The 26236-nt window shown below is 43.7% G+C and overlaps 1 long non-coding RNA gene across 6 annotated transcripts in view; it reads left to right on the top strand.

Annotated features, from left to right (window-relative positions):
* Positions 1-26236, top strand: part of LOC307181498 — a 1015396-nt gene that overhangs the window by 279408 nt on the left and 709752 nt on the right. For 5 of the 6 annotated variants that reach the window (XR_013826915.1, XR_013826916.1, XR_013826918.1 and 2 more), the window contains exon 1: positions 9729-9783. The exons of the other annotated variant lie outside the window; for it this stretch is intronic. This is a non-coding gene — a long non-coding RNA (uncharacterized lncRNA). Of the gene's footprint in view, positions 1-9728; positions 9784-26236 lie in introns of those variants that run through there. 6 annotated transcript variants of the gene reach the window in all.

The following is a 26236-nucleotide window of genomic DNA, read 5'->3' as shown; positions in this document are numbered from 1 at the left end:
CAAGGAGTAGCTCTTGTCTATTCCATATTTGGCTTAAGGAACTTTATCTGTGCTCATTTCAATCTCTGGTTTTATGCAGCACCCCAACTCACCTTTCCCCTTAAGCAAGCATAAGTTGGTTTTCTAAATTTGAGACCCTGTTCTGTTCTGTAATTCAGTTCCTCTGTAGCCAGGTTTACATTCCGTGTATTACTGATATCTTATGATGATTCTTTTTCTGTGTGACTTATTTCAGTTAGAATCATCATACCTGAATCCACTCATTGTGCTGCTAAGGGCCTGATGACATAGAGTTCATGGCTGAGTGATATTGCTTTGTAAGTAAATACCACAACTTCTTTATCCATTTTTCACTTTCTGCGATGTTGAACTTGTACTGTAAACGAGGTTCTTGTAAACAGAGGCGTTCCAAACTTTGGGGTGGCTGTGTCTTTTTGATTTTAATTTCCCTAAGCTATAGGACCATAAGTGGAAGTGCCCTAGGCTCTGTTGCTTTGTTTTTTAGATGTTTCAGGAAACACCATACACTTCTCCCGAGTGTCTGTTGGCAATTTCCATCCCGCCCATTAGCATAACAAGGCTCCCAGTTCTCCATGGCCTGTCCTGCCTTTCTGGATTTTACACTTTTTTCAGATGGCCCTTTTCACCGGGGGGAAGTGAGACTTCATTGTAGTGCAGATTTCCTTTGCAAGCTTGCTTGGTTGGCCAAAAAGGGCGTATGCGTTTTTTCCTGAATATATTCAGGAAAAAACGCATACGCCCTTTTTGACCAAGTGCATCATTGTGGACGTTCTGCCTCTTTTCCTATGCTTTCAATGCAATTCCAGTCTACCTCCTGAAATCGGTTTCCTGCAATTCTGCCCCGCTTTCAAGTCCTCTTGGCAGCCTTACTTCAGTATATTTTTGGACGATAGCTGTCATTTATAACTCTGCAGGTTTGTGAATTACAGTTCCCCTGAGCTCCTTTCTTCAACTCGCTTTCTTGTGAGCTGGCCGCAACACCGCAGGATGGCTTCAGGCCCTAATCTGGTTCCGGCACGGCACGCTGAGCCTTTGGTTCATTGCTCTTCCTGGTGGGAAATGAGAGTTAAATTTGCCCGTCCAGACACCTCCAGCTAGTCTCTCATTGGTTCTCGCTATTCCTGTTCATCTTCCGCAGAAATTGCAAACTGGGCCAAACAGGAGGTTAAAGGCGCTGACTCTCCAAGTGTGGAGAGTGTTAGTAAATCGTCTGAAATGTTGCACCCGAGTACCAGGGGAGGAAAACTGAGACATATTTGAACACGTCTCCCGTTCACACAGTTGATCATACCTTGGGTTCCACATGCATGTTTTAGCTGAAGGAAGAATACCTTAAAACTGGAGAGTTGAGACCCGTGTAATGGGTACCATGCAATATGACTTCAAAGGATCTTCATTTGCTCACCGAACCTCTCCAATCCTATCACTGCTGCGTTTATGTCCCTGTACACACGCTTGATTCTCTTTTGGAGACATAGCAATCCATAGGTTTTAAGATACTTACTAGTCAGGTACATTCTTAGGCGTTTAATATGGCGTGTTGAGTCCATTTCGTTGAGCAAGGAGTAGCTCTTGTCTATTCCATATTTGGCTTAAGGAACTTTATCTGTGCTCATTTCAATCTCTGGTTTTATGCAGCACCCCAACTCACCTTTCCCCTTAAGCAAGCATAAGTTGGTTTTCTAAATTTGAGACCCTGTTCTGTTCTGTAATTCAGTTCCTGTGTAGCCAAGTTTACATTCCGTGTATTACTGATAACTTATGATGTTTCTTTTTCTCTGTGACTTATTTCAATTAGAATCATCATACCTGAATCCACTCATTGTGCTGCTAAGGGCCTGATGACATAGATTTCATTGCTGAGTGATATTGCTTTGTAAGTAAATACCACAACCTCTTTATCCGTTTTTCACTTTCTGCGATGTTGAACTTGTTCTGTAAATGAGGTTCTTGTAAACAGAGCCGTTCCAAACTTTGGGGTGGCTGTGTCTTTTTGATTTTAATTTCCCTAAGCTATAGGACCATAAGTGGAAGTGCCCTAGGCTCTGTTGCTTTGTTTTTTAGATGTTTCAGGAAACACCATACACTTCTCCTGTGTGTGTGTTGGCAATTTTCATCCCACCCATCAGCATAACAAGGCTCCCAGTTCTCCATGGCCTGTCCTGCCTTTCTGGATTTTACACTTTTTTCAGATGGCTCTTTTGACCGGGGGGAAGTGAGACTTCATTGTAGTGCAGATTTCCTTTGCAAACTTGCTTGGTTGGCCAAAAAGGGCGTATGCGTTTTTTTCTGGAATATATTCAGGAAAAAACGCATACGCCCTTTTTGGCCAAGTGCATCATTGTGGACTTTCTGCCTCTTTTCCTATGCTTTCAATGCAATTCCAGTCTACCTCCTGAAATCGGTTTCCTGCAATTCTGCCCCGCTTTCAAGTCCTCTTGGCAGCCTTCCTTCAGTATATTTTTGGACGATAGCTGTCATTTATAACTCTGCAGGTTTGTGAATTACAGTGCCCCTGAGCTCCTTTCTTCAACTCGCTTTCTTTTGAGCTGACCTCAACACCGCAGGATGGCTTCAGGCCCTAATCTGGTTCCGGCACGGCACGCTGAGCCTTTGGTTATTTGCTCTTCCTGGTGGGAAATGTGAGTTAAATTTGCCCGTCCAGACACCTCCAGCTAGTCTCTCATTGGTTCTCCCTATTCCTGTTCATCTTCCGCAGAAATTGCAAACTGGGCCAAACAGGAGGTTAAAGGGACTGACTCTCCAAGTGGGGAGAGTGTTAGTAAAGCGTCTGGAATGTTGCACCGAAGTACCAGGGGAGGAAAACTGAGACATATTTGAACACGTCTCCCGATCACATGGTTGATCATAATCTAGGTTCCACATGCATGTTTTAGCTGAAGGAAGAATACCTTAAACCTGGGTAGTTGAAACCCGTGGAATGGGTACCATGCAATATGACTTCAATGGGTCTTCATTTGCTCAGCGAACCTCTCCAATCCTATCACTGCTGCGTTTATGCCCCTGTACACATGCTTGATTCTCTTTCGGAGACATAGCAATCCATAGGTTTTAAGATACTTACTAGTCAGGTACATTCTTAGGCGTTTAATATGCGGTGTTGAGTCCATTTCGTTGAGCAAGGAGTAGCTCTTGTCTATTCCATATTTGGCTTAAGGAACTTTATCTGTGCTCATTTCAATCTCTGGTTTTATGCAGCACCCCAACTCACCTTTCCCCTTAAGCAAGCATAAGTTGGTTTTCTAAATTTGAGACCCTGTTCTGTTCTGTAATTCAGTTACTGTGTAGCCAAGTTTAATTCCGTGTATTAGTGACATCTTATGATGTTTCTTTTTCTGTGTGACTTATTTCAGTTAGAATCATCGTACCTGAATCCACTCATTAAGCTTCTACGGGCCTGATGACATAGATTTCATTGCTGAGTGATACTGCATTGTACGTATGTACCACAAGTTCTTTATCCATTTTTCACTTTCTGTGATATTGAATTTGTACAGTAAACGAGGTTCTTGTAAACAGAGGCGTCCCAAACTTTGGGGTGGCTGTGTCTTTTTGATTTTAATTTCCCTAAGCTATAGGACCATAAGTGGAAGTGCCCTAGGCTCTGATGCTTTGTTTCTTAGATGTTTCAGGAAACACCATACACTTCTCCCGAGTGTCTGTTGGCAATTTACATCCCGCCCATCAGCATAACAAGGCTCCCAGTTCTCCATGGCCTGTCCTGCCTTTCATTATTTTACACTTTTTTCAGATGGCCCTTTTGACCGGGGGGAAGTGAGACTTCATTTTAGTGCCGATTTCCTTTGCAAGCTTGCTTGGTTGGCCAAAAAGGGCGTATGCGTTTTTTCCTGAGGAAAAAAGGCATACGCCCTTTTTGGCCAAGTGCATCATTGTGGACGTTCTGCCTCTTTTCCTATGCTTTCAATGCAATTCCAGTCTACCTCCTGAAATCGGTTTCCTGCAATTCTGCCCCGCTTTCAAGTCCTCTTGGCAGCCTTACTTCAGTCTATTTTTGGACGATAGCTGTCATTTATAACTCTGCAGGTTTGTGAATTACAGTGCCCCTGAGCTCCTTTCTTCAACTCCCTTTCTTTTGAGCTGGCTGCAACACCGCAGGATGGCTTCAGGCCCTAATCTGGTTCCGGCACGGCACGCTGAGCCTTTGGTTAATTGCTCTTCCTGGTGGGAATTGAGAGTTAAATTTGCCCGTCCAGACACCTCCAGCTAGTCTCTCATTGGTTCTCCCTATTCCTGTTCATCTTCCGCAGAAATTGCAAACTGGGCCAAACAGGAGGTTAAAGGCGCTGACTCTACAAGTGGGGAGAGTGTTAGTAAAGCGTCTGGAATGTTGCACCCGAGTACCAGGGTACGAAAACTGAGACATATTTGAACACGTCTCCCGATCACATGGTTGATCATACTCTAGGTTCCACATGCATGTTTTAGCTGAAGGAAGAATACCTTAAACCTGGAGTGTTGAGACCCGTGGAATGGGTACCATGCAATATGACTTCAAAGGGTCTTCATTTGCTCACCGAACCTCTCCAATCCTATCACTGCTGCGTTTATGCCCCTGTACACACGCTTGATTCTCTTTTGGAGACATAGCAATCCATAGGTTTTAAGATACTTACTAGTCAGGTACATTCTTAGGCGTTTAATATGGCGTGTTGAGTCCATTTCGTTGAGCAAGGAGTAGCTCTTGTCTATTCCATATTTGGCTTAAGGAACTTTATCTGTGCTCATTTCAATCTCTGGTTTTATGCAGCACCCCAACTCACCTTTCCCCTTAAGCAAGCATAAGTTGGTTTTCTAAATTTGAGACTCTGTTCTGTTTTGGAATTCAGTTCCTGTGTAGCCAAGTTTACATTCCGTGTATTACTGATATCTTATGATGTTTCTTTTTCTGTGTGACTTATTTCAGTTAGAATCATCGTACCTGAATCCACTCATTATGCTGCTACGGGCATGATGACATAGATTTCATTGCTGAGTGATATTGCTTTGTAAGCAAATACCACAAGTTCTTTATCCATTTTTCACTTTCTGCGATGTTGAACTTGTACTGTAAACGAGGTTCTTGTAAACAGAGGTGTCCCAAGCTTTGGGGACGCTGTGTCTTTTTGATTTTAATTTCCCTAAGCTATAGGACCATAAGTGGAAGTGCCCTAGGCTCTGTTGCTTTGTTTTTTAGATGTTTCAGGAAACACCATACACTTCTCCCGAGTGTCTGTTGGCAATTTACATCCCGCCCATCAGCATAACAAGGCTCCCAGTTCTCCATGGCCTGTCCTGCCTTTCTGGATTTTACACTTTTTTCAGATGGCCCTTTTGACCGGGGGGAAGTGAGACTTCATTGTAGTGCAGATTTCCTTTGCAAGCTTGCTTGGTTGGCCAAAAAGGGCGTATGCGTTTTTTCCTGAATATATTCAGGAAAAAACGCATACGCACTTTTTGGCCAAGTGCATCATTGTGGACGCTCTGCCTCTTTTCCTATGCTTTCAATGCAATTCCAGTCTACCTCCTGAAATCGGTTTCCTGCAATTCTGCCCCGCTTTCAAGTCCTCTTGGCAGCCTTACTTCAGTATATTTTTGGACGATAGCTGTCATTTATTACTCTGCAGGTTTGTGAATTACACTTCCCCTGAGCTCCTTTCTTCAACTCGCTTTCTTTTGAGCTGGCCGCAACACCGCAGGATGGCTTCAGGCCCTAATCTGGTTCCGGCACGGCACGCTGAGCCTTTGGTTAATTTTTATTCCTGTTGGGAAATGAGAGTTAAATTTGCCCGTCCAGACACCTCCAGCTAGTCTCTCATTGGTTCTCGCTATTCCTGTTCATCTTCCGCAAAAATTGCAAACTGGGCCAAACAGGAGGTTAAAGGCGCTGACTCTCCAAGTGGGGAGAGTGTTAGTAAAGCGTCTGGAATGTTGCACCCGAGTACAAGGGTACGAAAACTGAGATATATTTGAACACGTCTCCCGATGACATGGTTGATCATACTCTAGGTTCCACATGCATGTTTTAGCTGAAGGAAGAATACCTTAAACCTGGAGTGTTGAGACCCGTGGAATGGGTACCATGCAATATGACTTCAAAGGGTCTTCATTTGCTCACCGAACCTCTCCAATCCTATCACTGCTGCGTTTATGCCCCTGTACACACGCTTGATTCTCTTTTGGAGACATAGCAATCCATAGGTTTTAAGATACTTACTAGTCAGGTACATTCTTAGGCGTTTAATGTGCGGTGTTGAGTCCATTTCGTTGAGCAAGGAGTAGCTCTTTTCTATTCCATATTTGGCTTAAAGAACTTTATCTGTGCTTATTTCAATCTCTGGTTTTATGCAGCACCCCAACTCACCTTTACCCTTAAGCAAGCATAAGTTGCTTTTCTAAATTTGAGACCCTGTTCTGTTCTCTAATTCAGTTCCTGTGTAGCCAAGTTTACATTCCGTGTATTACTGATATCTTATGATGTTTCTTTTTCTCTGTGACTTATTTCAATTAGAATCATCATACCTGAATCCACTCATTGTGCTGCTAAGGGCCTGATGACATAGATTTCATTGCTGAGTGATATTGCTTTGTAAGTAAATACCACAACTTCTTTATCCATTTTTCACTTTCTGCGATGTTGAACTTGTTCTGTAAATGAGGTTCTTGTAAACAGAGCCGTTCCAAACTTTGGGGTGGCTGTGTCTTTTTGATTTTAATTTCCCTAAGCTATAGGACCATAAGTGGAAGTGCCCTAGGCTCTGTTGCTTTGTTTCTTAGATGTTTCAGGAAACACCATACACTTCTCCCGAGTGTCTGTTGGCAATTTAAATCCCGCCCATCAGCATAACAAGGCTCCCAGTTCTCCATGGCCTGTCCTGCCTTTCATTATTTTACACTTTTTTCAGATGGCCCTTTTGACCGGGGGGAAGTGAGACTTCATTTTAGTGCCGATTTCCTTTGCAAGCTTGCTTGGTTGGCCAAAAAGTGCGTATGCGTTTTTTCCTGAGGAAAAAAGGCATACGCCCTTTTTGGCCAAGTGCATCATTGTGGACGTTCTGCCTCTTTTCCTATGCTTTCAATGCAATTCCAGTCTACCTCCTGAAATCGGTTTCCTGCAATTCTGCCCCGCTTTCAAGTCCTCTTGGCAGCCTTACTTCAGTATATTTTTGGACGATAGCTGTCATTTATAACTCTGCAGGTTTGGGAATTACAGTGCCCCTGAGCTCCTTTCTTCAACTCGCTTTCTTTTGAGCTGGCCGCAACAACGCAGGATGGCTTCAGGCCCTAATCTGGTTCCGGCACGGCACGCTGAGCCTTTGGTTAATTGCTCTTCCTGGTGGGAAATGAGAGTTAAATTTGCCCATCCAGACACCTCCAGCTAGTCTCTCATTGGTTCTCACTATTCCTGTTCATCTTCCGCAGAAATTGCAAACTGGGCCAAACAGGAGGTTAAAGGCGCTGACTCTCCAAGTGGGGAGAGTGTTAGTAAAGCGTCTGGAATGTTGCACCCGAGTACCAGGGTACGAAAACTGAGACATATTTGAACACGTCTCCCGATCACATGGTTGATCATACTCTAGGTTCCACATGCATGTTTTAGCTGAAGGAAGAATACCTTAAACCTGGAGTGTTGAGACCCGTGGAATGGGTACCATGCAATATGACTTCAAAGGGTCTTCATTTGCTCACCGAACCTCTCCAATCCTATCACTGCTGCGTTTATGCCCCTGTACACACGCTTGATTCTCTTTTGGAGACATAGCAATCCATAGGTTTTAAGATACTTACTAGTCAGGTACATTCTTAGGCGTTTAATATGGGGTGTTGAGTCCATTTCGTTGAGCAAGGAGTAGCTCTTGTCTATTCCATATTTGGCTTAAGGAACTTTATCTGTGCTCATTTCAATCTCTGGTTTTATGCAGCACCCCAACTCACCTTTCCCCTTAAGCAAGCATAAGTTGGTTTTCTAAATTTGAGACCCTGTTCTGTTTTGGAATTCAGTTCCTGTGAAGCCAAGTTTACATTCCGTGTATTACTGATATCTTATGATGTTTCTTTTTCTGTGTGACTTATTTCAGTTAGAATCATCGTACCTGAATCCACTCATTATGCTGCTACGGGCCTGATGACATAGATTTCATTGCTGAGTGATATTGTTTTGTAAGCAAATACCACAAGTTCTTTATCCATTTTTCACTTTCTGCGATGTTGAACTTGTACTGTAAACGACGTTCTTGTAAACAGAGGCGTCCCAAGCTTTGGGGACGCTGTGTCTTTTTGATTTTAATTTCCCTAAGCTATAGGACCATAAGTGGAAGTGCCCTAGGCTCTGTTGCTTTGTTTTTTAGATGTTTCAGGAAACACCATACACTTCTCCCGAGTGTCTGTTGGCAATTTCCATCCCGCCCATCAGCATAACAAGGCTCCCAGTTCTCCATGGCCTCTCCTGCTTTTCTGGATTTTACACTTTTTTGAGATGGCCCTTTTGACCGGGGGGAAGTGAGACTTCATTGTAGTGCAGATTTCCTTTGCAAGCTTGCTTGGTTGGCCAAAAAGGGCGTATGCGTTTTTTCCTGAATATATTCAGGAAAAAACGCATACGCCCTTTTTGGCCAAGTGCATCATTGTGGACGCTCTGCCTCTTTTCCTATGCTTTCAATGCAATTCCAGTCTACCTCCTGAAATCGGTTTCCTGCAATTCTGCCCCGCTTTCAAGTCCTCTTGGCAGCCTTACTTCAGTATATTTTTGGACGATAGCTGTCATTTATAACTCTGCAGGTTTGTGAATTACAGTGCCCCTGAGCTCCTTTCTTCAACTCGCTTTCTTGTGAGCTGGCCGCAACACCGCAGGATGGCTTCAGGCCCTAATCTGGTTCCGGCACGGCACGCTGAGCCTTTGGTTATTTCCTCTTCCTGGTGGGAAATGAGAGTTAAATTTGCCCGTCCAGACACCTCCAGCTAGTCTCTCATTGGTTCTCCCTATTCCTGTTCATCTTCCGCAGAAATTGCAATCTGGGCCAAACTGGAGGTTAAAGACGCTGACTTTCCAAGAGGGAAGAGTGTTAGTAAAGCGTCTGGAATGTTGCACCCGAGTACAAGGGGAGGAAAAGTGAGACATATTTGAACACGTCTCCCGTTCACACGGTTGATCATACTCTGGGTTCCACATGCATGTTTTAGCTGAAGGAAGAATACCTTAAACCTGGAGAGTTGAGACCCGTGGAATGGGTACCGTGCAATATGACTTCAAAGGGTCTTCATTTGCTCACCGAACCTCTCCAATCCTATCACTGCTGCGTTTATGCCCGTGTACACACGCTTGATTCTCTTTTGGAGACATAGCAATCCATAGGTTTTAAGATACTTACTAGTCAGGTACATTCTTAGGCGTTTAATATGGGGTGTTGAGTCCATTTCGTTGAGCAAGGAGTAGCTCTTGTCTATTCCATATTTGGCATAAGGAACTTTATCTGTGCTCATTTCAATCTCTGGTTTTATGCAGCACCACAACTCACCTTTCCCCTTAAGCAAGCATAAGTTGGTTTTCTAAATTTGAGACCCTGTTCTGTTCTCTAATACAGTTCCTGTGTAGCCAAGTTTACATTCCGTGTATTAGTGATGTCTTATGATGTTTCTTTTTCTGTGTGACTTATTTCAGTTAGAATCATCGTACCTGAATCCACTCATTATGCTGCTACGGGCCTGATGACATAGATTTCATTGCAGATAGATACTGCATTGTACGTATGTACCACAAGTTCTTTATCCATTTTTCACTTTCTGTGATATTGAACTTGTACAGTAAACGAGGTTCTTGTAAACAGAGGCGTCCCAAACTTTGGGGTGGCTGTGTCTTTTTGATTTTAATTTCCCTAAGCTATAGGACCATAAGTGGAAGTGCCCTAGGCTCTGTTGCTTTGTTTTTTAGATGTTTCAAAAACACCATACACTTCTCCCGAATGTCTGTTGGCAATTTACAGCCCACCCATCAGCATAACAAGGCTCCCAGTTCTCCATGGCCTGTCCTGCCTTTCATGATTTTACACTTTTTTCAGATGGCCCTTTTGACCTGGGGGAAGTGAGACTTCATTGTAGTGCAGATTTCCTTTGCAAGCTTGCTTGGTTGGCCAAAAAGGGCGTATGCGTTTTTTCCTGAATATATTCAGGAAAAAACGCATACGCACTTTTTGGCTAAGTGCATCATTGTGGACGCTCTGCCTCTTTTCCTATGCTTTCAATGCAATTCCAGTCTACCTCCTGAAATCGGTTTCCTGCAATTCTGCCCCGCTTTCAAGTCCTCTTGGCAGCCTTACTTCAGTATATTTTTGGACGATAGCTGTCATTTATAACTCTGCAGGTTTGTGAATTACAGTTCCCCTGAGCTCCTTTCTTCAACTCGCTTTCTTTTGAGCTGGCCGCAACACCGCAGGATGGCTTCAGGCCCTAATCTGGTTCCGGCACGGCACGCTGAGCCTTTGGTTAATTGTTCTTCCTGGTGGGAAATGAGAGTTAAATTTGCCCGTCCAGACACCTCCAGCTAGTCTCTCATTGGTTCTCGCTATTCCTGTTCATCTTCCACAAAAATTGCAAACTGGGCCAAACAGGAGGTTAAAGGCGCTGACTCTCCAAGTGGGGAGAGTGTTAGTAAAGCGTCTGGAATGTTGCACCCGAGTACCAGGGTACGAAAACTGAGACATATTTGAACACGTCTCCCGATCACATGGTTGATCATACTCTAGGTTCCACATGCATGTTTTAGCTGAAGGAAGAATACCTTAAACCTGGAGTGTTGAGACCCGTGGAATGGGTACCATGCAATATGACTTCAAAGGGTCTTCATTTGCTCACCGAACCTCTCCAATCCTATCACTGCTGCGTTTATGCCCCTGTACACACGCTTGATTCTCTTTTGGAGACATAGCAATCCATAGGTTTTAAGATACTTACTAGTCAGGTACATTCTTAGGTGTTTAATATGGGGTGTTGAGTCCATTTCGTTGAGCAAGGAGTAGCTCTTGTCTATTCAATATTTGGCTTAAGGAACTTTATCTGTGCTCATTTCAATCTCTGGTTTTATGCAGCACCCCAACTCACCTTTCCCCTTAAGCAAGCATAAGTTTGTTTTCTAAATTTAAGACCCTGTTCTGTTTTGGAATTCAGTTCCTGTGTAGCCAAGTTTACATTCCGTGTATTACTGATATCTTATGATGTTTCTTTTTCTGTGTGACTTATTTCAGTTAGAATCATCGTACCTGAATCCACTCATTGTGCTGCTAAGGGCCTGATGACATAGATTTCATTGCTGAGCGATATTGCTTTGTAAGTAAATACCACAACTTATTTATCCATTTTTCACTTTCTGCGATGTTGAACTTGTACTGTAAACGAGGTTCTTGTAAACAGAGCCGTCCCAAACTTTGGGATGGCTGTGTCTTTTTGAATTTAATTTCCCTAAGCTATATGACCGTAAGTGGAAGTGCCCTAGGCTCTGTTGCTTTGTTTTTTAGATGTTTCAGGAAACACCATACACTTCTCCCAAGTGTCTGTTGGCAATTTACATCCCGCCCATCAGCATAAGAATGCTCCCAGTTCTCCATGGCCTGTTGTGCCGTTATGGATTTTACACTTTTTTCAGATGGCCCTTTTGACCGGGTGGAAGTGAGACTTCATTGTAGTGCAGATTTCCTTTGCAAGCTTGCTTGGTTGGCCAAAAAGTGCGTATGCGTTTTTTCCTGAATATATTCAGGAAAAAACGCATACGCCCTTTTTGGCCAAGTGCATCATTGTGGACGTTCTGCCTCTTTTCCTATGCTTTCAATGCAATTCCAGTCTACCTCCTGAAATCGGTTTCCTGCAATTCTGCCCCGCTTTCAAGTCCTCTTGGCAGCCTTACTTCAGTATATTTTTGGACGATAGCTGTCATTTATAACTCTGCAGGTTTGTGAATTACAGTGCCCCTGAGCTCCTTTCTTCAACTCGCTTTCTTTTGAGCTGGCCGCAACACCGCAGGATGGCTTCAGGCCCTAATCTGGTTCCGGCACGGCACACTGAGCCTTTGGTTAATTCCTCTTCCTGGTGGGCAATTAGAGTTAAATTTGCCCGTCCAGACACCTCCAGCTAGTCTCTCATTGGTTCTCGCTATTCCTGTTCATCTTCCGCAGAAATTGCAAACTCGGCCAAACAGGAGGTTAAAGGGACTGACTCTCCAAGTGGTGAGAGTGTTAGTAAAGCGTCTGGAATGTTGCACCCGAGTACCAGGGTACGAAAACTGAGACATATTTGAACACGTCTCCCGATCACATGGTTGATCATACTCTAGGTTCCACATGCATGTTTTAGCTGAAGGAAGAATACCTTAAACCTGGGTAGTTGAAACCCGTGGAATGGGTACCATGCAATATGACTTCAAAGGGTCTTCATTTGCTCACCGAACCTCTCCAATCCTATCGCTGCTGCATTTATGCCCCTGTACACATGCTTGATTCTCTTTCGGAGACATAGCAATCCATAGGTTTTAAGATACTTACTAGTCAGGTACATTCTTAGGCGTTTAATATGCGGTGTTGAGTCCATTTCGTCGAGCAAGGAGTAGCTCTTGTCTATTCCATATTTGGCTTAAGGAACTTTATCTGTGCTCATTTCAATCTCTGGTTTTATGCAGCACCCCAACTCACCTTTCCCCTTAAGCAAGCATAAGTTGGTTTTCTAAATTTGAGACCCTGTTATGTTTTGTAATTCAGTTCCTGTGTAACCAAGTTTACATTCTGTGTATTAGTGATATCTTATGATGTTTCTTTTTCTGTGTTACTTATTTCAGTTAGAATCATCGTACCTGAATCCACTCATTGTGCTCCTAAGGGCCTGATGACATAGATTTCATTGCTGAGTGATATTGCTTTGTAAGTAAATACCACATCTTCTTTATCCATTTTTCACTTTCTGCGATGTTGAACTTGTACTGTAAACGAGGTTCTTGTAAACAGAGCCGTGCCAAATGTTGGGGTGGCTGTTTTTTTTTGAATTTAATTTCCCTAAGCTATAGGACCGTAAGTGGAAGTGCCCTAGGCTCTGTTGCTTTGTTTTTTAGATGTTTCAGGAAACACCATACACTTCTCCCGAGTGTCTGTTGGCAATTTACATCCCGCCCATCAGCATAACAAGGCTCCCAGTTCTCCATGGCCTGTCCTGCCTTTCTCGATTTTACACTTTTTTCAGATGGCCCTTTTGACCGGGGGGAAGTGAGACTTCATTGTAGTGCAGATTTCCTTCGCAAGCTTGCTTGGTTGGCCAAAAAGGGCGTATGCGTTTTTTCCTGAATATATTCAGGAAAAAACGCATACGCCCTTTTTGGCCAAGTGCATCATTGTGGACGTTCTGCCTCTTTTCCTATGCTTTCAATGCAATTCCAGTCTACCTCCTGAAATCGGTTTCCTGCAATTCTGCCCCGCTTTCAAGTCCTCTTGGCAGCCTTACTTCAGTATATTTTTGGACGATAGCTGTCATTTATAACTCTGCAGGTTTGTGAATAACCGTGCCCCTGAGCTCCTTTCTTCAACTCGCTTTCTTTTGAGCTGGCCGCAACACCGCAGGATGGCTTCAGGCCCTAATCTGGTTCCGGCACGGCACGCTGAGCCTTTGGTTAATTCCTCTTCCTGGTGGGAAATGAGAGTTAAATTTGCCCGTCCAGACACCTCCAGCTAGTCTCTCATTGGTTCTCGCTATTCCTGTTCATCTTCCGCAGAAATTGCAAACAGGGCCAAACAGGAGGTTAAAGGGACTGACTCTCCAAGTGGGGAGAGTGTTAGTAAAGCGTCTGGAATGTTGCACCCGAGTACCAGGGTACGAAAACTGAGACATATTTGAACACGTCTCCCGATCACATGGTTGATCATACTCTAGGTTCCACATGCATGTTTTAGCTGAAGGAAGAATACCTTAAACCTGGGTAGTTGAAACCCGTGGAATGGGTACCATGCAATATGACTTCAAAGGGTCTTCATTTGCTCACCGAACCTCTCCAATCCTATCACTGCTGCGTTTATGCCCCTGTACACATGCTTGATTCTCTTTCGGAGACATAGCAATCCATAGGTTTTAAGATACTTACTAGTCAGGTACTTTCTTAGGCGTTTAATATGCGGTGTTGAGTCCATTTCGTCGAGCAAGGAGTAGCTCTTGTCTATTCCATATTTGGCTTAAGGAACTTTATCTGTGCTCATTTCAATCTCTGGTTTTATGCAGCACCCCAACTCACCTTTCCCCTTAAGCAAGCATAAGTTGGTTTTCTAAATTTGAGACCCTGTTCTGTTCTGTAATTCAGTTCCTGTGTAGCCAAGTTTCCATTCCGTGTATTACTGATATCTTATGATGTTTCTTTTTCTGTGTGACTTATTTCAGTTAGAATCATCATACCTGAATCCACTCATTGTGCTGCTAAGGGCCTGATGACATAGATTTCATTGCTGAGTGATATTGAGTTGTAAGTGATTACCACAACTTCTTTATCCATTTTTCACTTTCTGCGATGTTGAACTTGTACTGTAAACGAGGTTCTTGTAAACAGAGCCGTTCCAAACTTTGGGGTGGCTGTGTCTTTTTGATTTTAATTTCCCTAAGCTATAGGACCATAAGTGGAAGTGCCCTAGGCTCTGTTGCTTTGTTTTTTAGATGTTTCAGGAAACACCATACACTTCTCCCGAGTGTCTGTTGGCAATTTACATCCCGCCCATCAGCATAACAAGGCTCCCAGTTCTCCATGGCCTGTCCTGCCTTTCTGGATTTTACACTTTTTTCAGATGACCCTTTTGACCGGGGGGAAGTGAGACTTCATTGTAGTGCAGATTTCCTTTGCAAGTTTGCTTGGTTGGCCAAAAAGGGCGTATGCGTATTTTCCTGAATATATTCAGGAAAAAACGCATACGCCCTTTTTGGCCAAGTGCATCATTGTGGACGTTCTGCCTCTTTTCCTATGCTTTCAATGCAATTCCAGTCTACCTCCTGAAATCGGTTTCCTGCAATTCTGCCCCGCTTTCAAGTCCTCTTGGCAGCCTTACTTCAGTATATTTTTGGACGATAGCTGTCATTTATAACTCTGCAGGTTTGTGAATTACAGTGCCCCTGAGCTCCTTTCTTCAACTCGCTTTCTTGTGACCTGGCCGCAACACCGCAGGATGGCTTCAGGCCCTAATCTGTTTCCGGCCCGGCATGCTGAGCCTTTGGTTAATTCCTCTTCCTGGTGGGAAATGAGAGTTAAATTTGCCCGTTCAGACACCTCCAGCTAGCCTCTCATTGGTTCTCGCTATTCCTGTTCATCTTCCGCAGAAATTGCAAACTGGGCCAAACAGGAGGTTAAAGGCACTGACTCTCCAAGTCGGGAGAGTGTTAGTAAAGCGTCTGGAATGTTGCACCCGAGTACCAGGGGAGGAAAACTGAGACATATTTGAACACGTCTCCCGTTCACATGGTTGATCATACTCTGGGTTCCACATGAATGTTTTAGCTGAAGGAAGAATACCTTAAACCTGGAGAGTTGAGACCCGTGTAATGGGTACCATGCAATATGACTTCAAAGGGTCTTCATTTGCTCACCGAACCTCTCCAATCCTATCACTGCTGCGTTTATGCCCCTGTACACACGCTTGATTCTCTTTTGGAGACATAGCAATCCATAGGTTTTAAGATACTTACTAGTCAGGTACATTCTTAGGCATTTAATATGGGGTGTTGAGTCCATTTCGTTGAGCAAGGAGTAGCTCTTGTCTATTCCATATTTGGCTTAAGGAACTTTATCTGTGCTCATTTCAATCTCTGGTTTTATGCAGCACCCCAACTCACCTTTCCCCTTAAGCAAGCATAAGTTGGTTTTCTAAATTTGAGACCCTGTTCTGTTTTGGAATGCAGTTCCTGTGTAGCCAAGTTTACATTCCGTGTATTAGTGATATCTTATGATGTTTCTTTTTCTGTGTGACTTATTTCAGTTAGAATCATCGTACCTGAATCCACTCATTGTGCTGCTACGGGCCTGATGACATAGATTTCATTGCTGAGTGATACTGCATTGTACGTAAGTACCACAAGTTCTTTATCCATTTTTCACTTTCTGTGATATTGCACTTGTACGGTAAACGAGGTTCTTGTAAACGGAGGCATCCCAAATTTTGGGGTGGCTGTGTCTTTTTGATTTTAATTTCCCTAAGCTATAGGACCATAAGTGGAAGTGCCCTAGGTTGTGTTGCTTTGTTTTTTAGATGTTTCAGGAAACACCATACACTTCTCCCGAGTGGTTGTTGGCAATTTACATCCCGCCCATCAGCATAACAGGGATCCCAGTTCTCCATGGCCTGTCCTGCCTTTCTGGATTTTACACTTTTTTCAGATGACCCTTTTGACCGGGGGGAAGTGAGACTTCATTGTAGTGCAGATTTCCTTTGCAAGCTTGCTTGGTTGGCCAAAAAGGGCGTATGCGTTTTTTCCTGAATATATTCAGGAAAAAACGCATACGCCCTTTTTGGCCAAGTGCATCATTGTGGACGTTCTGCCTCTGTTCCTATGCTTTCAGTGCAATTCCAGTCTACCTCCTGAAATCGGTTTCCTGCAATTCTGCCCCGCTTTCTAGTCCTCTTGTCAGCCTTACTTCAGTATATTTTTGGACGATAGCTGTCATTTATAACTCTGCAGGTTTGTGAATTACAGTGCCCCTGAGCTCCTTCCTTCAACTCGCTTTCTTGTGAGCTGGCCGCAACACCGCAGGATGGCTTCAGGCCCTAATCTGGTTCCGGCACGGCACGCTGAGCCTTTGGTTAATTCCTCTTCGTAGTGGGAAATGAGAGTTAAATTTGCCCGTGCAGACACCTCCAGCTAGTCTCTCATTGGTTCTCGCTATTCCTGTTCATCTTCCGCAGAAATTGCAAACTGGGCCAAACAGGAGGTTAAAGGCACTGACTCTCCAAGTCGGGAGAGTGTTAGTAAAGCATCTGGAAGGTTGCACCCGAGTACCAGGGTACGAAAACTGAGACATATTTGAACACGTCTCCCGATCACATGGTTGATCATACTCTAGGTTCCACATGCATGTTTTAGCTGAAGGAAGAATACCTTAAACCTGGGTAGTTGAAACCCGTGGAATGGGTACCATGCAATATGACTTCAAAGGGTCTGCATTTGCTCACCGAACCTCTCCAATCCTATCACTGCTGCGTTTATGCCCCTGTACACATGCTTGATTCTCTTTCGGAGACATAGCAATCCATAGGTTTTAAGATACTTCTAGTCAGGTACATTCTTAGGCGTTTAATATGGGGTGTTGAGTCCAGTTCGTTGAGCAAGGAGTAGCTCTTGTCTATTCCATATTTGGCTTAAGGAACTTTATCTGTGCTCATTTCAATCTCTGGTTTTATGCAGCACCCCAACTCACCTTTCCCCTTAAGCAAGCATAAGTTGGTTTTCTAAATTTGAGACCCTCTTCTGTTCTGTAATTCAGTTCCTGTGTAGCCAAGTTTACATTCCGTGTATTAGTGATATCTTATGATGTTTCTTTTTCTGTGTGACTTATTTCAGTTAGAATCATCATACCTGAATCCACTCATTGTGCTGCTAAGGGCCTGATGACATAGATTTCATTGCTGAGTGATATTGCTTTGTAAGTGAATACCACAACTTCTTTATCCATTTTTCACTTTTTGCGATGTTGAACTTGTAGTGTAAACGAGGTTCTTGTAAACACAGCCGTCCCAAACTTTGGGGTGGCTGTGTCTTTTTGATTTTAATTTCCCTAAGCTATAGAACCATAAGTGGAAGTGCCCTAGGCTCTGTTGCTTTGTTTTTTAGATGTTTCAGGAAACACCATACACTTCTCCCAAGTGTCTGTTGGCAATTTACATCCGGCCCATCAGCATAACAAGGCTCCCAGTTCTCCATGGCCTGTCCTGCCTTTCTGGATTTTACACTTTTTTCAGATGGCCCTTTTGACCGGGGGGAAGTGAGACTTCATTGTAGTGCAGATTTCATTTGCAAGCTTGCTTGGTTGGCCAAAAAGGGCGTATGCGTTTTTTCCTGAATATATTCAGGAAAAAACGCATACGCCCTTTTTGGCCAAGTGCATCATTGTGGACGTTCTGCCTCTTTTCCTATGCTTTCAATGCAATTCCAGTCTACCTCCTGAAATCGTTTTCCTGCAATTCTGCCCCGCTTTCAAGTCCTCTTGGCAGCCTTACTTCAGTCTATTTTTGGACGATAGCTGTCATTTATAACTCTGCAGGTTTGTGAATTACAGTGCCACTGAGCTCCTTTCTTCAACTCGGTTTCTTTTGAGCTGGCCGCAACACCGCAGGATGGCTTCAGGCCCTAATCTGGTTCCGGCCCGGCATGCTGAGCATTTGGTTAATTTCTCTTCCTGGTGGGAAATGAGAGTTGAATTTGCCTGTCCAGACACCTCCAGCTAGCCTCTCATTGGTTCTCGCTATTCCTGTTCATCTTCCGCAGAAATTGCAAACTGGGCCAAACAGGAGGTTAAAGGGACTGACTCTCCAAGTCGGGAGAGTGTTAGTAAAGCGTCTGGAATGTTGCACACGAGTACCAGGGGAGGAAAACTGAGACATATTTGAACACGACTCCCGATCACATGGTTGATCATACTCTGGGTTCCACATGCATGTTTTAGCTGAAGGAAGAATACCTTAAACCTGGAGAGTTGAGACCCGTGTAATGGGTACCATGCAATATGACTTCAAAGGGTCTTCATTTGCTCACCGAACCTCTCCAATCCTATCACTGCTGCGTTTATGCCCCTGTACACACGCTTGATTCTCTTTTGGAGACATAGCAATCCATAGGTTTTAAGATACTTACTAGTCAGGTACATTCTTAGGCGTTTAATATGGGGTTTTGAGTCCATTTCATTGAGCAAGGAGTAGCTCTTGTCTATTCCATATTTGGCTTAAGGAACTTTATCTGTGCTCATTTCAATCTCTGGTTTTATGCAGCACCCCAACTCACCTTTCCCCTTAAGCAAGCATAAGTTGGTTTTCTAAATTTGAGACCCTGTTCTGTTTTGGAATGCAGTTCCTGTGTAGCCAAGTTTACATTCCGTGTATTAGTGATATCTTATGATGTTTCTTTTTCTGTGTGACTTATTTCAGTTAGAATCATCATACCTGAATCCACTCATTGTGCTGCTAAGGGCCTGATGACACAGATTTCATTGCTGAGTGATATTGCTTTGTAAGTAAATACCACAACTTCTTTATCCATTTTTCACTTTCTGCGATGTTGAACTTGTACTGTAAACGAGGTTCTTGTAAACAGAGCCGTTCCAAACTTTGGGGTGGCTGTGTCTTTTTCATTTTAATTTCCCTAAGCTATAGGACCATAAGTGGAAGTGCCCTAGGTTCTGTTGCTTTGTTTTTTATTTGTTTCAGGAAACACCATACACTTCTCCCAAGTGGTTCTTGGCAATTTTCATCCCGCCCATCAGCATAACAAGGCTCCCAGTTCTCCATGGCCTGTCCTGCCTTTCTGGATTTTACACTTTTTTCAGATGGCCCTTTTGACCGGGGGGAATTGAGACTTCATTGTAGTGCAGATTTCCTTTGCAAGCTTGCTTGGTTGGCCAAAAAGGGCGTATGCGTTTTTTCCTGAATATATTCAGGAAAAAACGCATACGCCCTTTTTGGCCAAGTGCATCATTGTGGACGTTCTGCCTCTTTTCCTATGCTTTCAATGCAATTCCAGTCTACCTCCTGAAATCGGTTTCCTGCAATTCTGCCCCGCTTTCAAGTCCTCTTGGCAGCCTTACTTCAGTCTATTTTTGGACGATAGCTGTCATTTATAACTCTGCAGGTTTGTGAATTACAGTGCCCCTGAGCTCCTTTCTTCAACTCGTTTTCTTGTGACCTGGCCGCAACACCGCAGGATGGCTTCAGGCCCTAATCTGGTTCCGGCCCGGCATGCTGAGCCTTTGGTTAATTCCTCTTCCTGGTGGGAAATGAGAGTTGAATTTGCCCGTCCAGACACCTCCAGCTAGCCTCTCATTGGTTCTCGCTATTCCTGTTCATCTTCCGCAGAAATTGCAAACTGGGCCAAACAGGAGGTTAAAGGGACTGACTCTCCAAGTCGGGAGAGTGTTAGTAAAGCGTCTGGAATGTTGCACCCGAGTACCAGGGGAGGAAAACTGAGACATATTTGAACACGTCTCCCGTTCACATGGTTGATCATACTCTGGGTTCCACATGCATGTTTTAGCTGAAGGAAGAATACCTTAATCCTGGAGAGTTGAGACCCGTGTAATGGGTACCATGCAATATGACTTCAAAGGGTCTTCATTTGCTCACCGAACCTCTCCAATCCTATCACTGCTGCGTTTATGCCCCTGTACACACGCTTGATTCTCTTTTGGAGACATAGCAATCCATAGGTTTTAAGATACTTACTAGTCAGGGACATTCTTAGGCGTTTAATATGGGGTTTTGAGTCCATTTCGTTGAGCAAGGAGTAGCTCTTGTCTATTCCATATTTGGCTTAAGGAACTTTATCTGTGCTCATTTCAATCTCTGGTTTTATGCAGCACCCCAACTCACCTTTCCCCTTAAGCAAGCATAAGTTGGTTTTCTAAATTTGAGACCCTGTTCTGTTTTGGAATGCAGTTCCTGTGTAGCCAAGTTTACATTCCGTGTATTAGTGATATCTTATGATGTTTCTTTTTCTGTGTGACTTATTTCAGTTAGAATCATCGTACCTTAATCCACTCATTATGCTGCTACGGGCCTGATGACATAGATTTCATTGCTGAGTGATACTGCATTGTACGTAAGTACCACAAGTTCTTTATCCATTTTTCACTTTCTGCGATGTTGAACTTGTACTGTAAACGAGGTTCTTGTAAACAGAGCCGTTCCAAACTTTGGGGTGGCTGTGTCTTTTTGATTTTAATTTCCCTAAGCTATAGGACCATAAGTGGAAGTGCCCTAGGCTCTGTTGCTTTGTTTTTTAGATGTTTCAGGAAACACCATACACTTCTCCCGAGTGGTTGTTGGCAATTTACATCCCGCCCATCAGCATAACAAGGCTCCCAGTTCTCCATGGCCTGTCCTGCCTTTCTGGATTTTACACTTTTTTCAGATGGCCCTTTTGACCGGGGGGAAGTGAGACTTCATTGTAGTGCAGATTTCCTTTGCAAGCTTGCTTGGTTGGCCGAACAGGGCGTATGCGTTTTTTCCTGAATATATTCAGGAAAAAACGCATACGCCCTTTTTGGCCAAGTGCATCATTGTGGACGTTCTGCCTCCTTTCCTATGCTTTCAATGCAATTCCAGTCTACCTCCTGAAATTGGTTTCCTGCAATTCTGCCCCGCTTTCAAGTCCTCTTGGCAGCCTTACTTCAGTCTATTTTTGGACGATAGCTGTCATTTATAACTCTGCAGGTTTGTGAATTACAGTGCCCCTGAGCTCGTTTCTTCAACTCGCTTTCTTGTGAGCTGGCCGCAACACCGCTGGATGGCTTCAGGCCCTAATCTGGTTCCGGCACGACACGCTGAGCCTTTGGTTATTTGCTCTTCCTGGTGGGAAATGAGAGTTAAATTTGCCCGTCCAGACACCTTCAGCTAGTCTCATTGGTTCTCGCTATTCCTGTTCATCTTCCGCAGAAATTGCTAACTGGGCCAAACAGGAGTTTAAAGCGCTGACTCTCCAAGTGGGGAGAGTGTTAGTAAAGCGTCTGGAATGTTGCACCCGAGTACCAGGGGAGGAAAACTGAGACATATTTGAACACGTCTCCCGTTCACATGGTTGATCATACTTGGGTTCCACATGCATGTTTTAGCTGAAGGAAGAATACCTTAAACCTGGGTATTTGAAACCCGTGGAATGGGTACCATGCAATATGACTTCAAAGGGTCTTCATTTGCTCACGGAACCTCTCCAATCCTATCACTGCTGCGTTTATGCCCCTGTACACATGCTTGATTCTCTTTCGGAGACATAGCAATCCATAGGTTTTAAGATACTTACTAGTCAGGTACATTCTTAGGCGTTTAATATGCGGTGTTGAGTCCATTTCATTGAGCAAGGAGTAGCTCTTGTCTATTCCATATTTGGCTTAAGGAAATTTATCTGTGCTCATTTCAATCTCTGGTTTTATGCAGCACCCCAACTCACCTTTCCCCTTAAGCAAGCATAAGTTGGTTTTCTAAATTTGAGACCCTGTTCTGTTCTGTAATTCAGTTCCTGTGTAGCCAAGTTTACATTCCGTGTATTACTGATATCTTATGATATTTCTTTTTCTGTGTGACTTATTTCAGTTAGAATCATCATACCTGAATCCACTCATTGTGCTGCTAAGGGCCTGATGACACAGATTTCATTGCTGAGTGATATTGCTTTGTAAGTAAATACCACAACTTCTTTATCCATTTTTCACTTTCTGCGATGTTGAACTTGTACTGTAAACGAGCTTCTTGTAAACAGAGCCATTCCAAACTTTGGGGTGGCTGTGTCTTTTTGATTTTAAATTCCCTAAGCTATAGGACCATAAGTGGAAGTGCCCTAGGCTCTGTTGCTTTGTTTTTTAGATGTTTCAGGAAACACCATACACTTCTCCCGAGTGGTTGTTGGCAATTTACATCCCGCCCATCAGCATAACAAGGCTCCCAGTTCTCCATGGCCTGTCCTGCCTTTCTGGATTTTACACTTTTTTCAGATGGCCCTTTTGACCAGGGGGAAGTGAGACTTCATTGTAGTGCAGATTTCCTTTGCAAGCTTGCTTGGTTGGCCAAAAAGGGCGTATGCGTTTTTTCCTGAATATATTCAGGAAAAAACGCATACGCCCTTTTTGGCCAAGTGCATCATTGTGGACGTTCTGCCTCTTTTCCTATGCTTTCAATGCAATTCCAGTCTACCTCCTGAAATCGGTTTCCTGCAATTCTGCCCCGCTTTCAAGTCCTCTTGGCAGCCTTACTTCAGTCTATTTTTGGACGATAGCTGTCATTTATAACTCTGCAGGTTTGTGAATTACAGTGCCCCTGAGCTCCTTTCTTCAACTCGCTTTCTTGTGACCTGGCCGCAACACCGCAGGATGTCTTCAGGCCCTAATCTGGTTCTGGCACGGCACGCTGAGCCTTTGGTTATTTCCTCTTCCTGTTTGGAAATGAGAGTTAAATTTGCCCGGCCAGACACCTCCAGCTAGCCTCTCATTGGTTCTCGCTATTCCTGTTCATCTTCCGCAGAAATTGCAAACTGGGCCAAACAGGAGGTTAAAGGCGCTGACTCTCCAAGTGGGGAGAGTGTTAGTAAAGCGTCTGGAATGTTGCACCCGAGTACCAGGGGAGGAAAACTGAGACATATTTGAACACGTCTCCCAATCACATGGTTGATCATACTCTGGGTTCCACATGCATGTTTTAGCTGAAGGAAGAATACCTAAAATCTGGGTAGGTGAAACCCGTGGAATGTGTACCATGCAATATGACTTCAAAGGGTCTTCATTTGCTCACTGAACCTCTCCAATCCTATCACTGCTGCATTTATGCCCCTGTACACATGCTTGATTCTCTTTCGGAGACATAGCAATCTATAGGTTTTAAGATACTTACTAGTCAGGTACATTCTTAGGCGTTTAATATGCGGTGTTGAATCCATTTCGTTGAGCAAGGAGTAGCTCTTGTCTATTCCATATTTGGCTTAAGGAAATTTATCTGTGCTCATTTCAATCTCTGGTTTTATGCAGCACCCCAACTCACCTTTCCCCTTAAGCAAGCATAAGTTGGTTTTCTAAATTTGAGACCCTGTTCTGTTCTGTAATTCAGTTCCTGTGTAGCCAAGTTTACATTCCGTGTATTACTGATATCTTATGATGTTTCTTTTTCTGTGTGACTTATTTCAGTTAGAATCATCATACCTGAATCCACTCATTGTGCTGCTAAGGGCCTGATGACACAGATTTCATTGCTGAGTGATATTGCTTTGTAAGTAAATACCACAACTTCTTTATCCATTTTTCACTTTCTGCGATGTTGAACTTGTAGTGTAAACGAGGTTCTTGTAAACACAGCCGTTCCAAACTTTGGGGTGGCTGTGTCTTTTTCATTTTAATTTCCCTAAGCTATAGGACCATAAGTGGAAGTGCCCTAGGCTCTGTTGCTTTGTTTTTTAGATGTTTCAGGAAACACCATACACTTCTCCCGAGTGGTTGTTGGCAATTTACATCCCGGCCATCAGCATAACAAGGCTCCCAGTTCTCCATGGCCTGTCCTGCCTTTCTGGATTTTACACTTTTTTCAGATGGCCCTTTTGACCGGGGGGAAGTGAGACTTCATTGTAGTGCAGATTTCCTTTGCAAGCTTGCTTGGTTGGCCAAAAAGGGCGTATGCGTTTTTTCCTGAATATATTCAGGAAAAATATATTCAGGAAAAAACGCATACGCCCTTTTTGGCCAAGTGCATCATTGTGGACATTCTGCCTCTTTTCCTATGCTTTCAATGGAATTCCAGTCTACCTCCTGAAATCGGTTTCCTGCAATTCTGCCCCGCTTTCAAGTCCTCTTGGCAGCCTTACTTCAGTCTATTTTTGGACGATAGCTGTCATTTATAACTCTGCAGGTTTGTGAATTACAGTGCCCCTGAGCTCCTTTCTTCAACTCGCTTTCTTGTGACCTGGCCGCAACACCGCAGGATGTCTTCAGGCCCTAATCTGGTTCCGGCACGGCACGCTGAGCCTTTGGTTAATTCCTTTTCCTGGTGAGAAATGAGAGTTAAATTTGCCCGTTCAGACACCTCCAGCTATTCTCTCATTGGTTCTCGTTATTCCTGTTCATCTTCCGCAGAAATTGCAAACTGGGCCAAACAGGAGGTTAAAGGGACTGACTCTCCAAGTCGGGAGAGTGTTAGTAAAGCGTCTGGAATGTTGCACCCGAGTACCAGGGTACGAAAACTGAGACATATTTGAACACGTCTCCCGATCACATGGTTGATCATACTCTAGGTTCCACATGCATGTTTTAGCTGAAGGAAGAATACCTTAAACCTGGGTAGGTGAAACCCGTGGAATGGGTACCATGCAATATGACTTCAAAGGGTCTTCATTTTCTCACCGAACCTCTCCAATCCTATCACTGCTGCGTTTATGCCCCTGTACACATGCTTGATTCTCTTTCGGAGACATAGCAATCCATAGGTTTTAAGATACTTACTAGTCAGGTACATTCTTAGGCGTTTAATATGCGGTGTTGAGTCCATTTCGTTGAGCAAGGAGTAGCTCTTGTCTATTCCATATTTGGCTTAAGGAACTTTATCTGTGCTCATTTCAATCTCTGGTTTTATGCAGCACCCCAACTCACCTTTCCCCTTAAGCAAGCATAAGTTGGTTTTCTAAATTTGAGACCCTGTTCTGTTCTGTAATTCAGTTCCTGTGTAGCCAAGTTTACATTCCGTGTATTAGTGATATCTTATGATGTTTCTTTTTCTGTGTGACTTATTTCAGTTAGAATCATCATACCTGAGTCCACTCATTGTGCTGCTAAGGGTCTGATGACACAGATTTCATTGCTGAGTGATATTGCTTTGTAAGTAAATACCACAACTTCTTTATCCATTTTTCACTTTCTGCGATGTTGAACTTGTACGGTAAACGAGGTTCTTGTAAACAGAGCCGTTCCAAACTTTGGGGTGGCTGTGTCTTTTTGATTTTAATTTCCCTAAGCTATAGGACCATAAGTGGAAGTGCCCTAGGTTCTGTTGGTTTTTTTTTAGATGTTTCAGGAAACACCATACACTTCTCCCGAGTGGTTGTTGGCAATTTACATCCCGCCCATCAGCATAACAAGGCTCCCAGTTCTCCATGGCCTGTCCTGCCTTTCTGGATTTTACACTTTTTTCAGATGGCCCTTTTGACCGGGGGGAAGTGAGACTTCATTGTAGTGCAGATTTCCTTTGCAAGCTTGCTTGGTTGGCCAAAAAGGGCGTATGCGTTTTTTCCTGAATATATTCAGGAAAAAACGCATACGCCCTTTTTGGCCAAGTGCATCATTGTGGACGTTCTGCCTCTTTTCCTATGCTTTCAATGCAATTCCAGTCTACCTCGTGAAATCGGTTTCCTGCAATTCTGCCCCGCTTTCAAGTCCTCTTGGCAGCCTTACTTCAGTCTATTTTTGGACGATAGCTGTCATTTATAACTCTGCAGGTTTGTGAATTACAGTGCCCCTGAGCTGCTT

This window comes from Stenella coeruleoalba (genome assembly GCF_951394435.1).
Source record: "Stenella coeruleoalba genome assembly, contig: scaffold_31, whole genome shotgun sequence".
Taxonomy (NCBI): Eukaryota; Metazoa; Chordata; class Mammalia; order Artiodactyla; family Delphinidae; genus Stenella; species Stenella coeruleoalba.
Note: the sequence above shows the minus strand (reverse complement) of the source record. Positions and strands in the feature narration are given on the sequence as shown.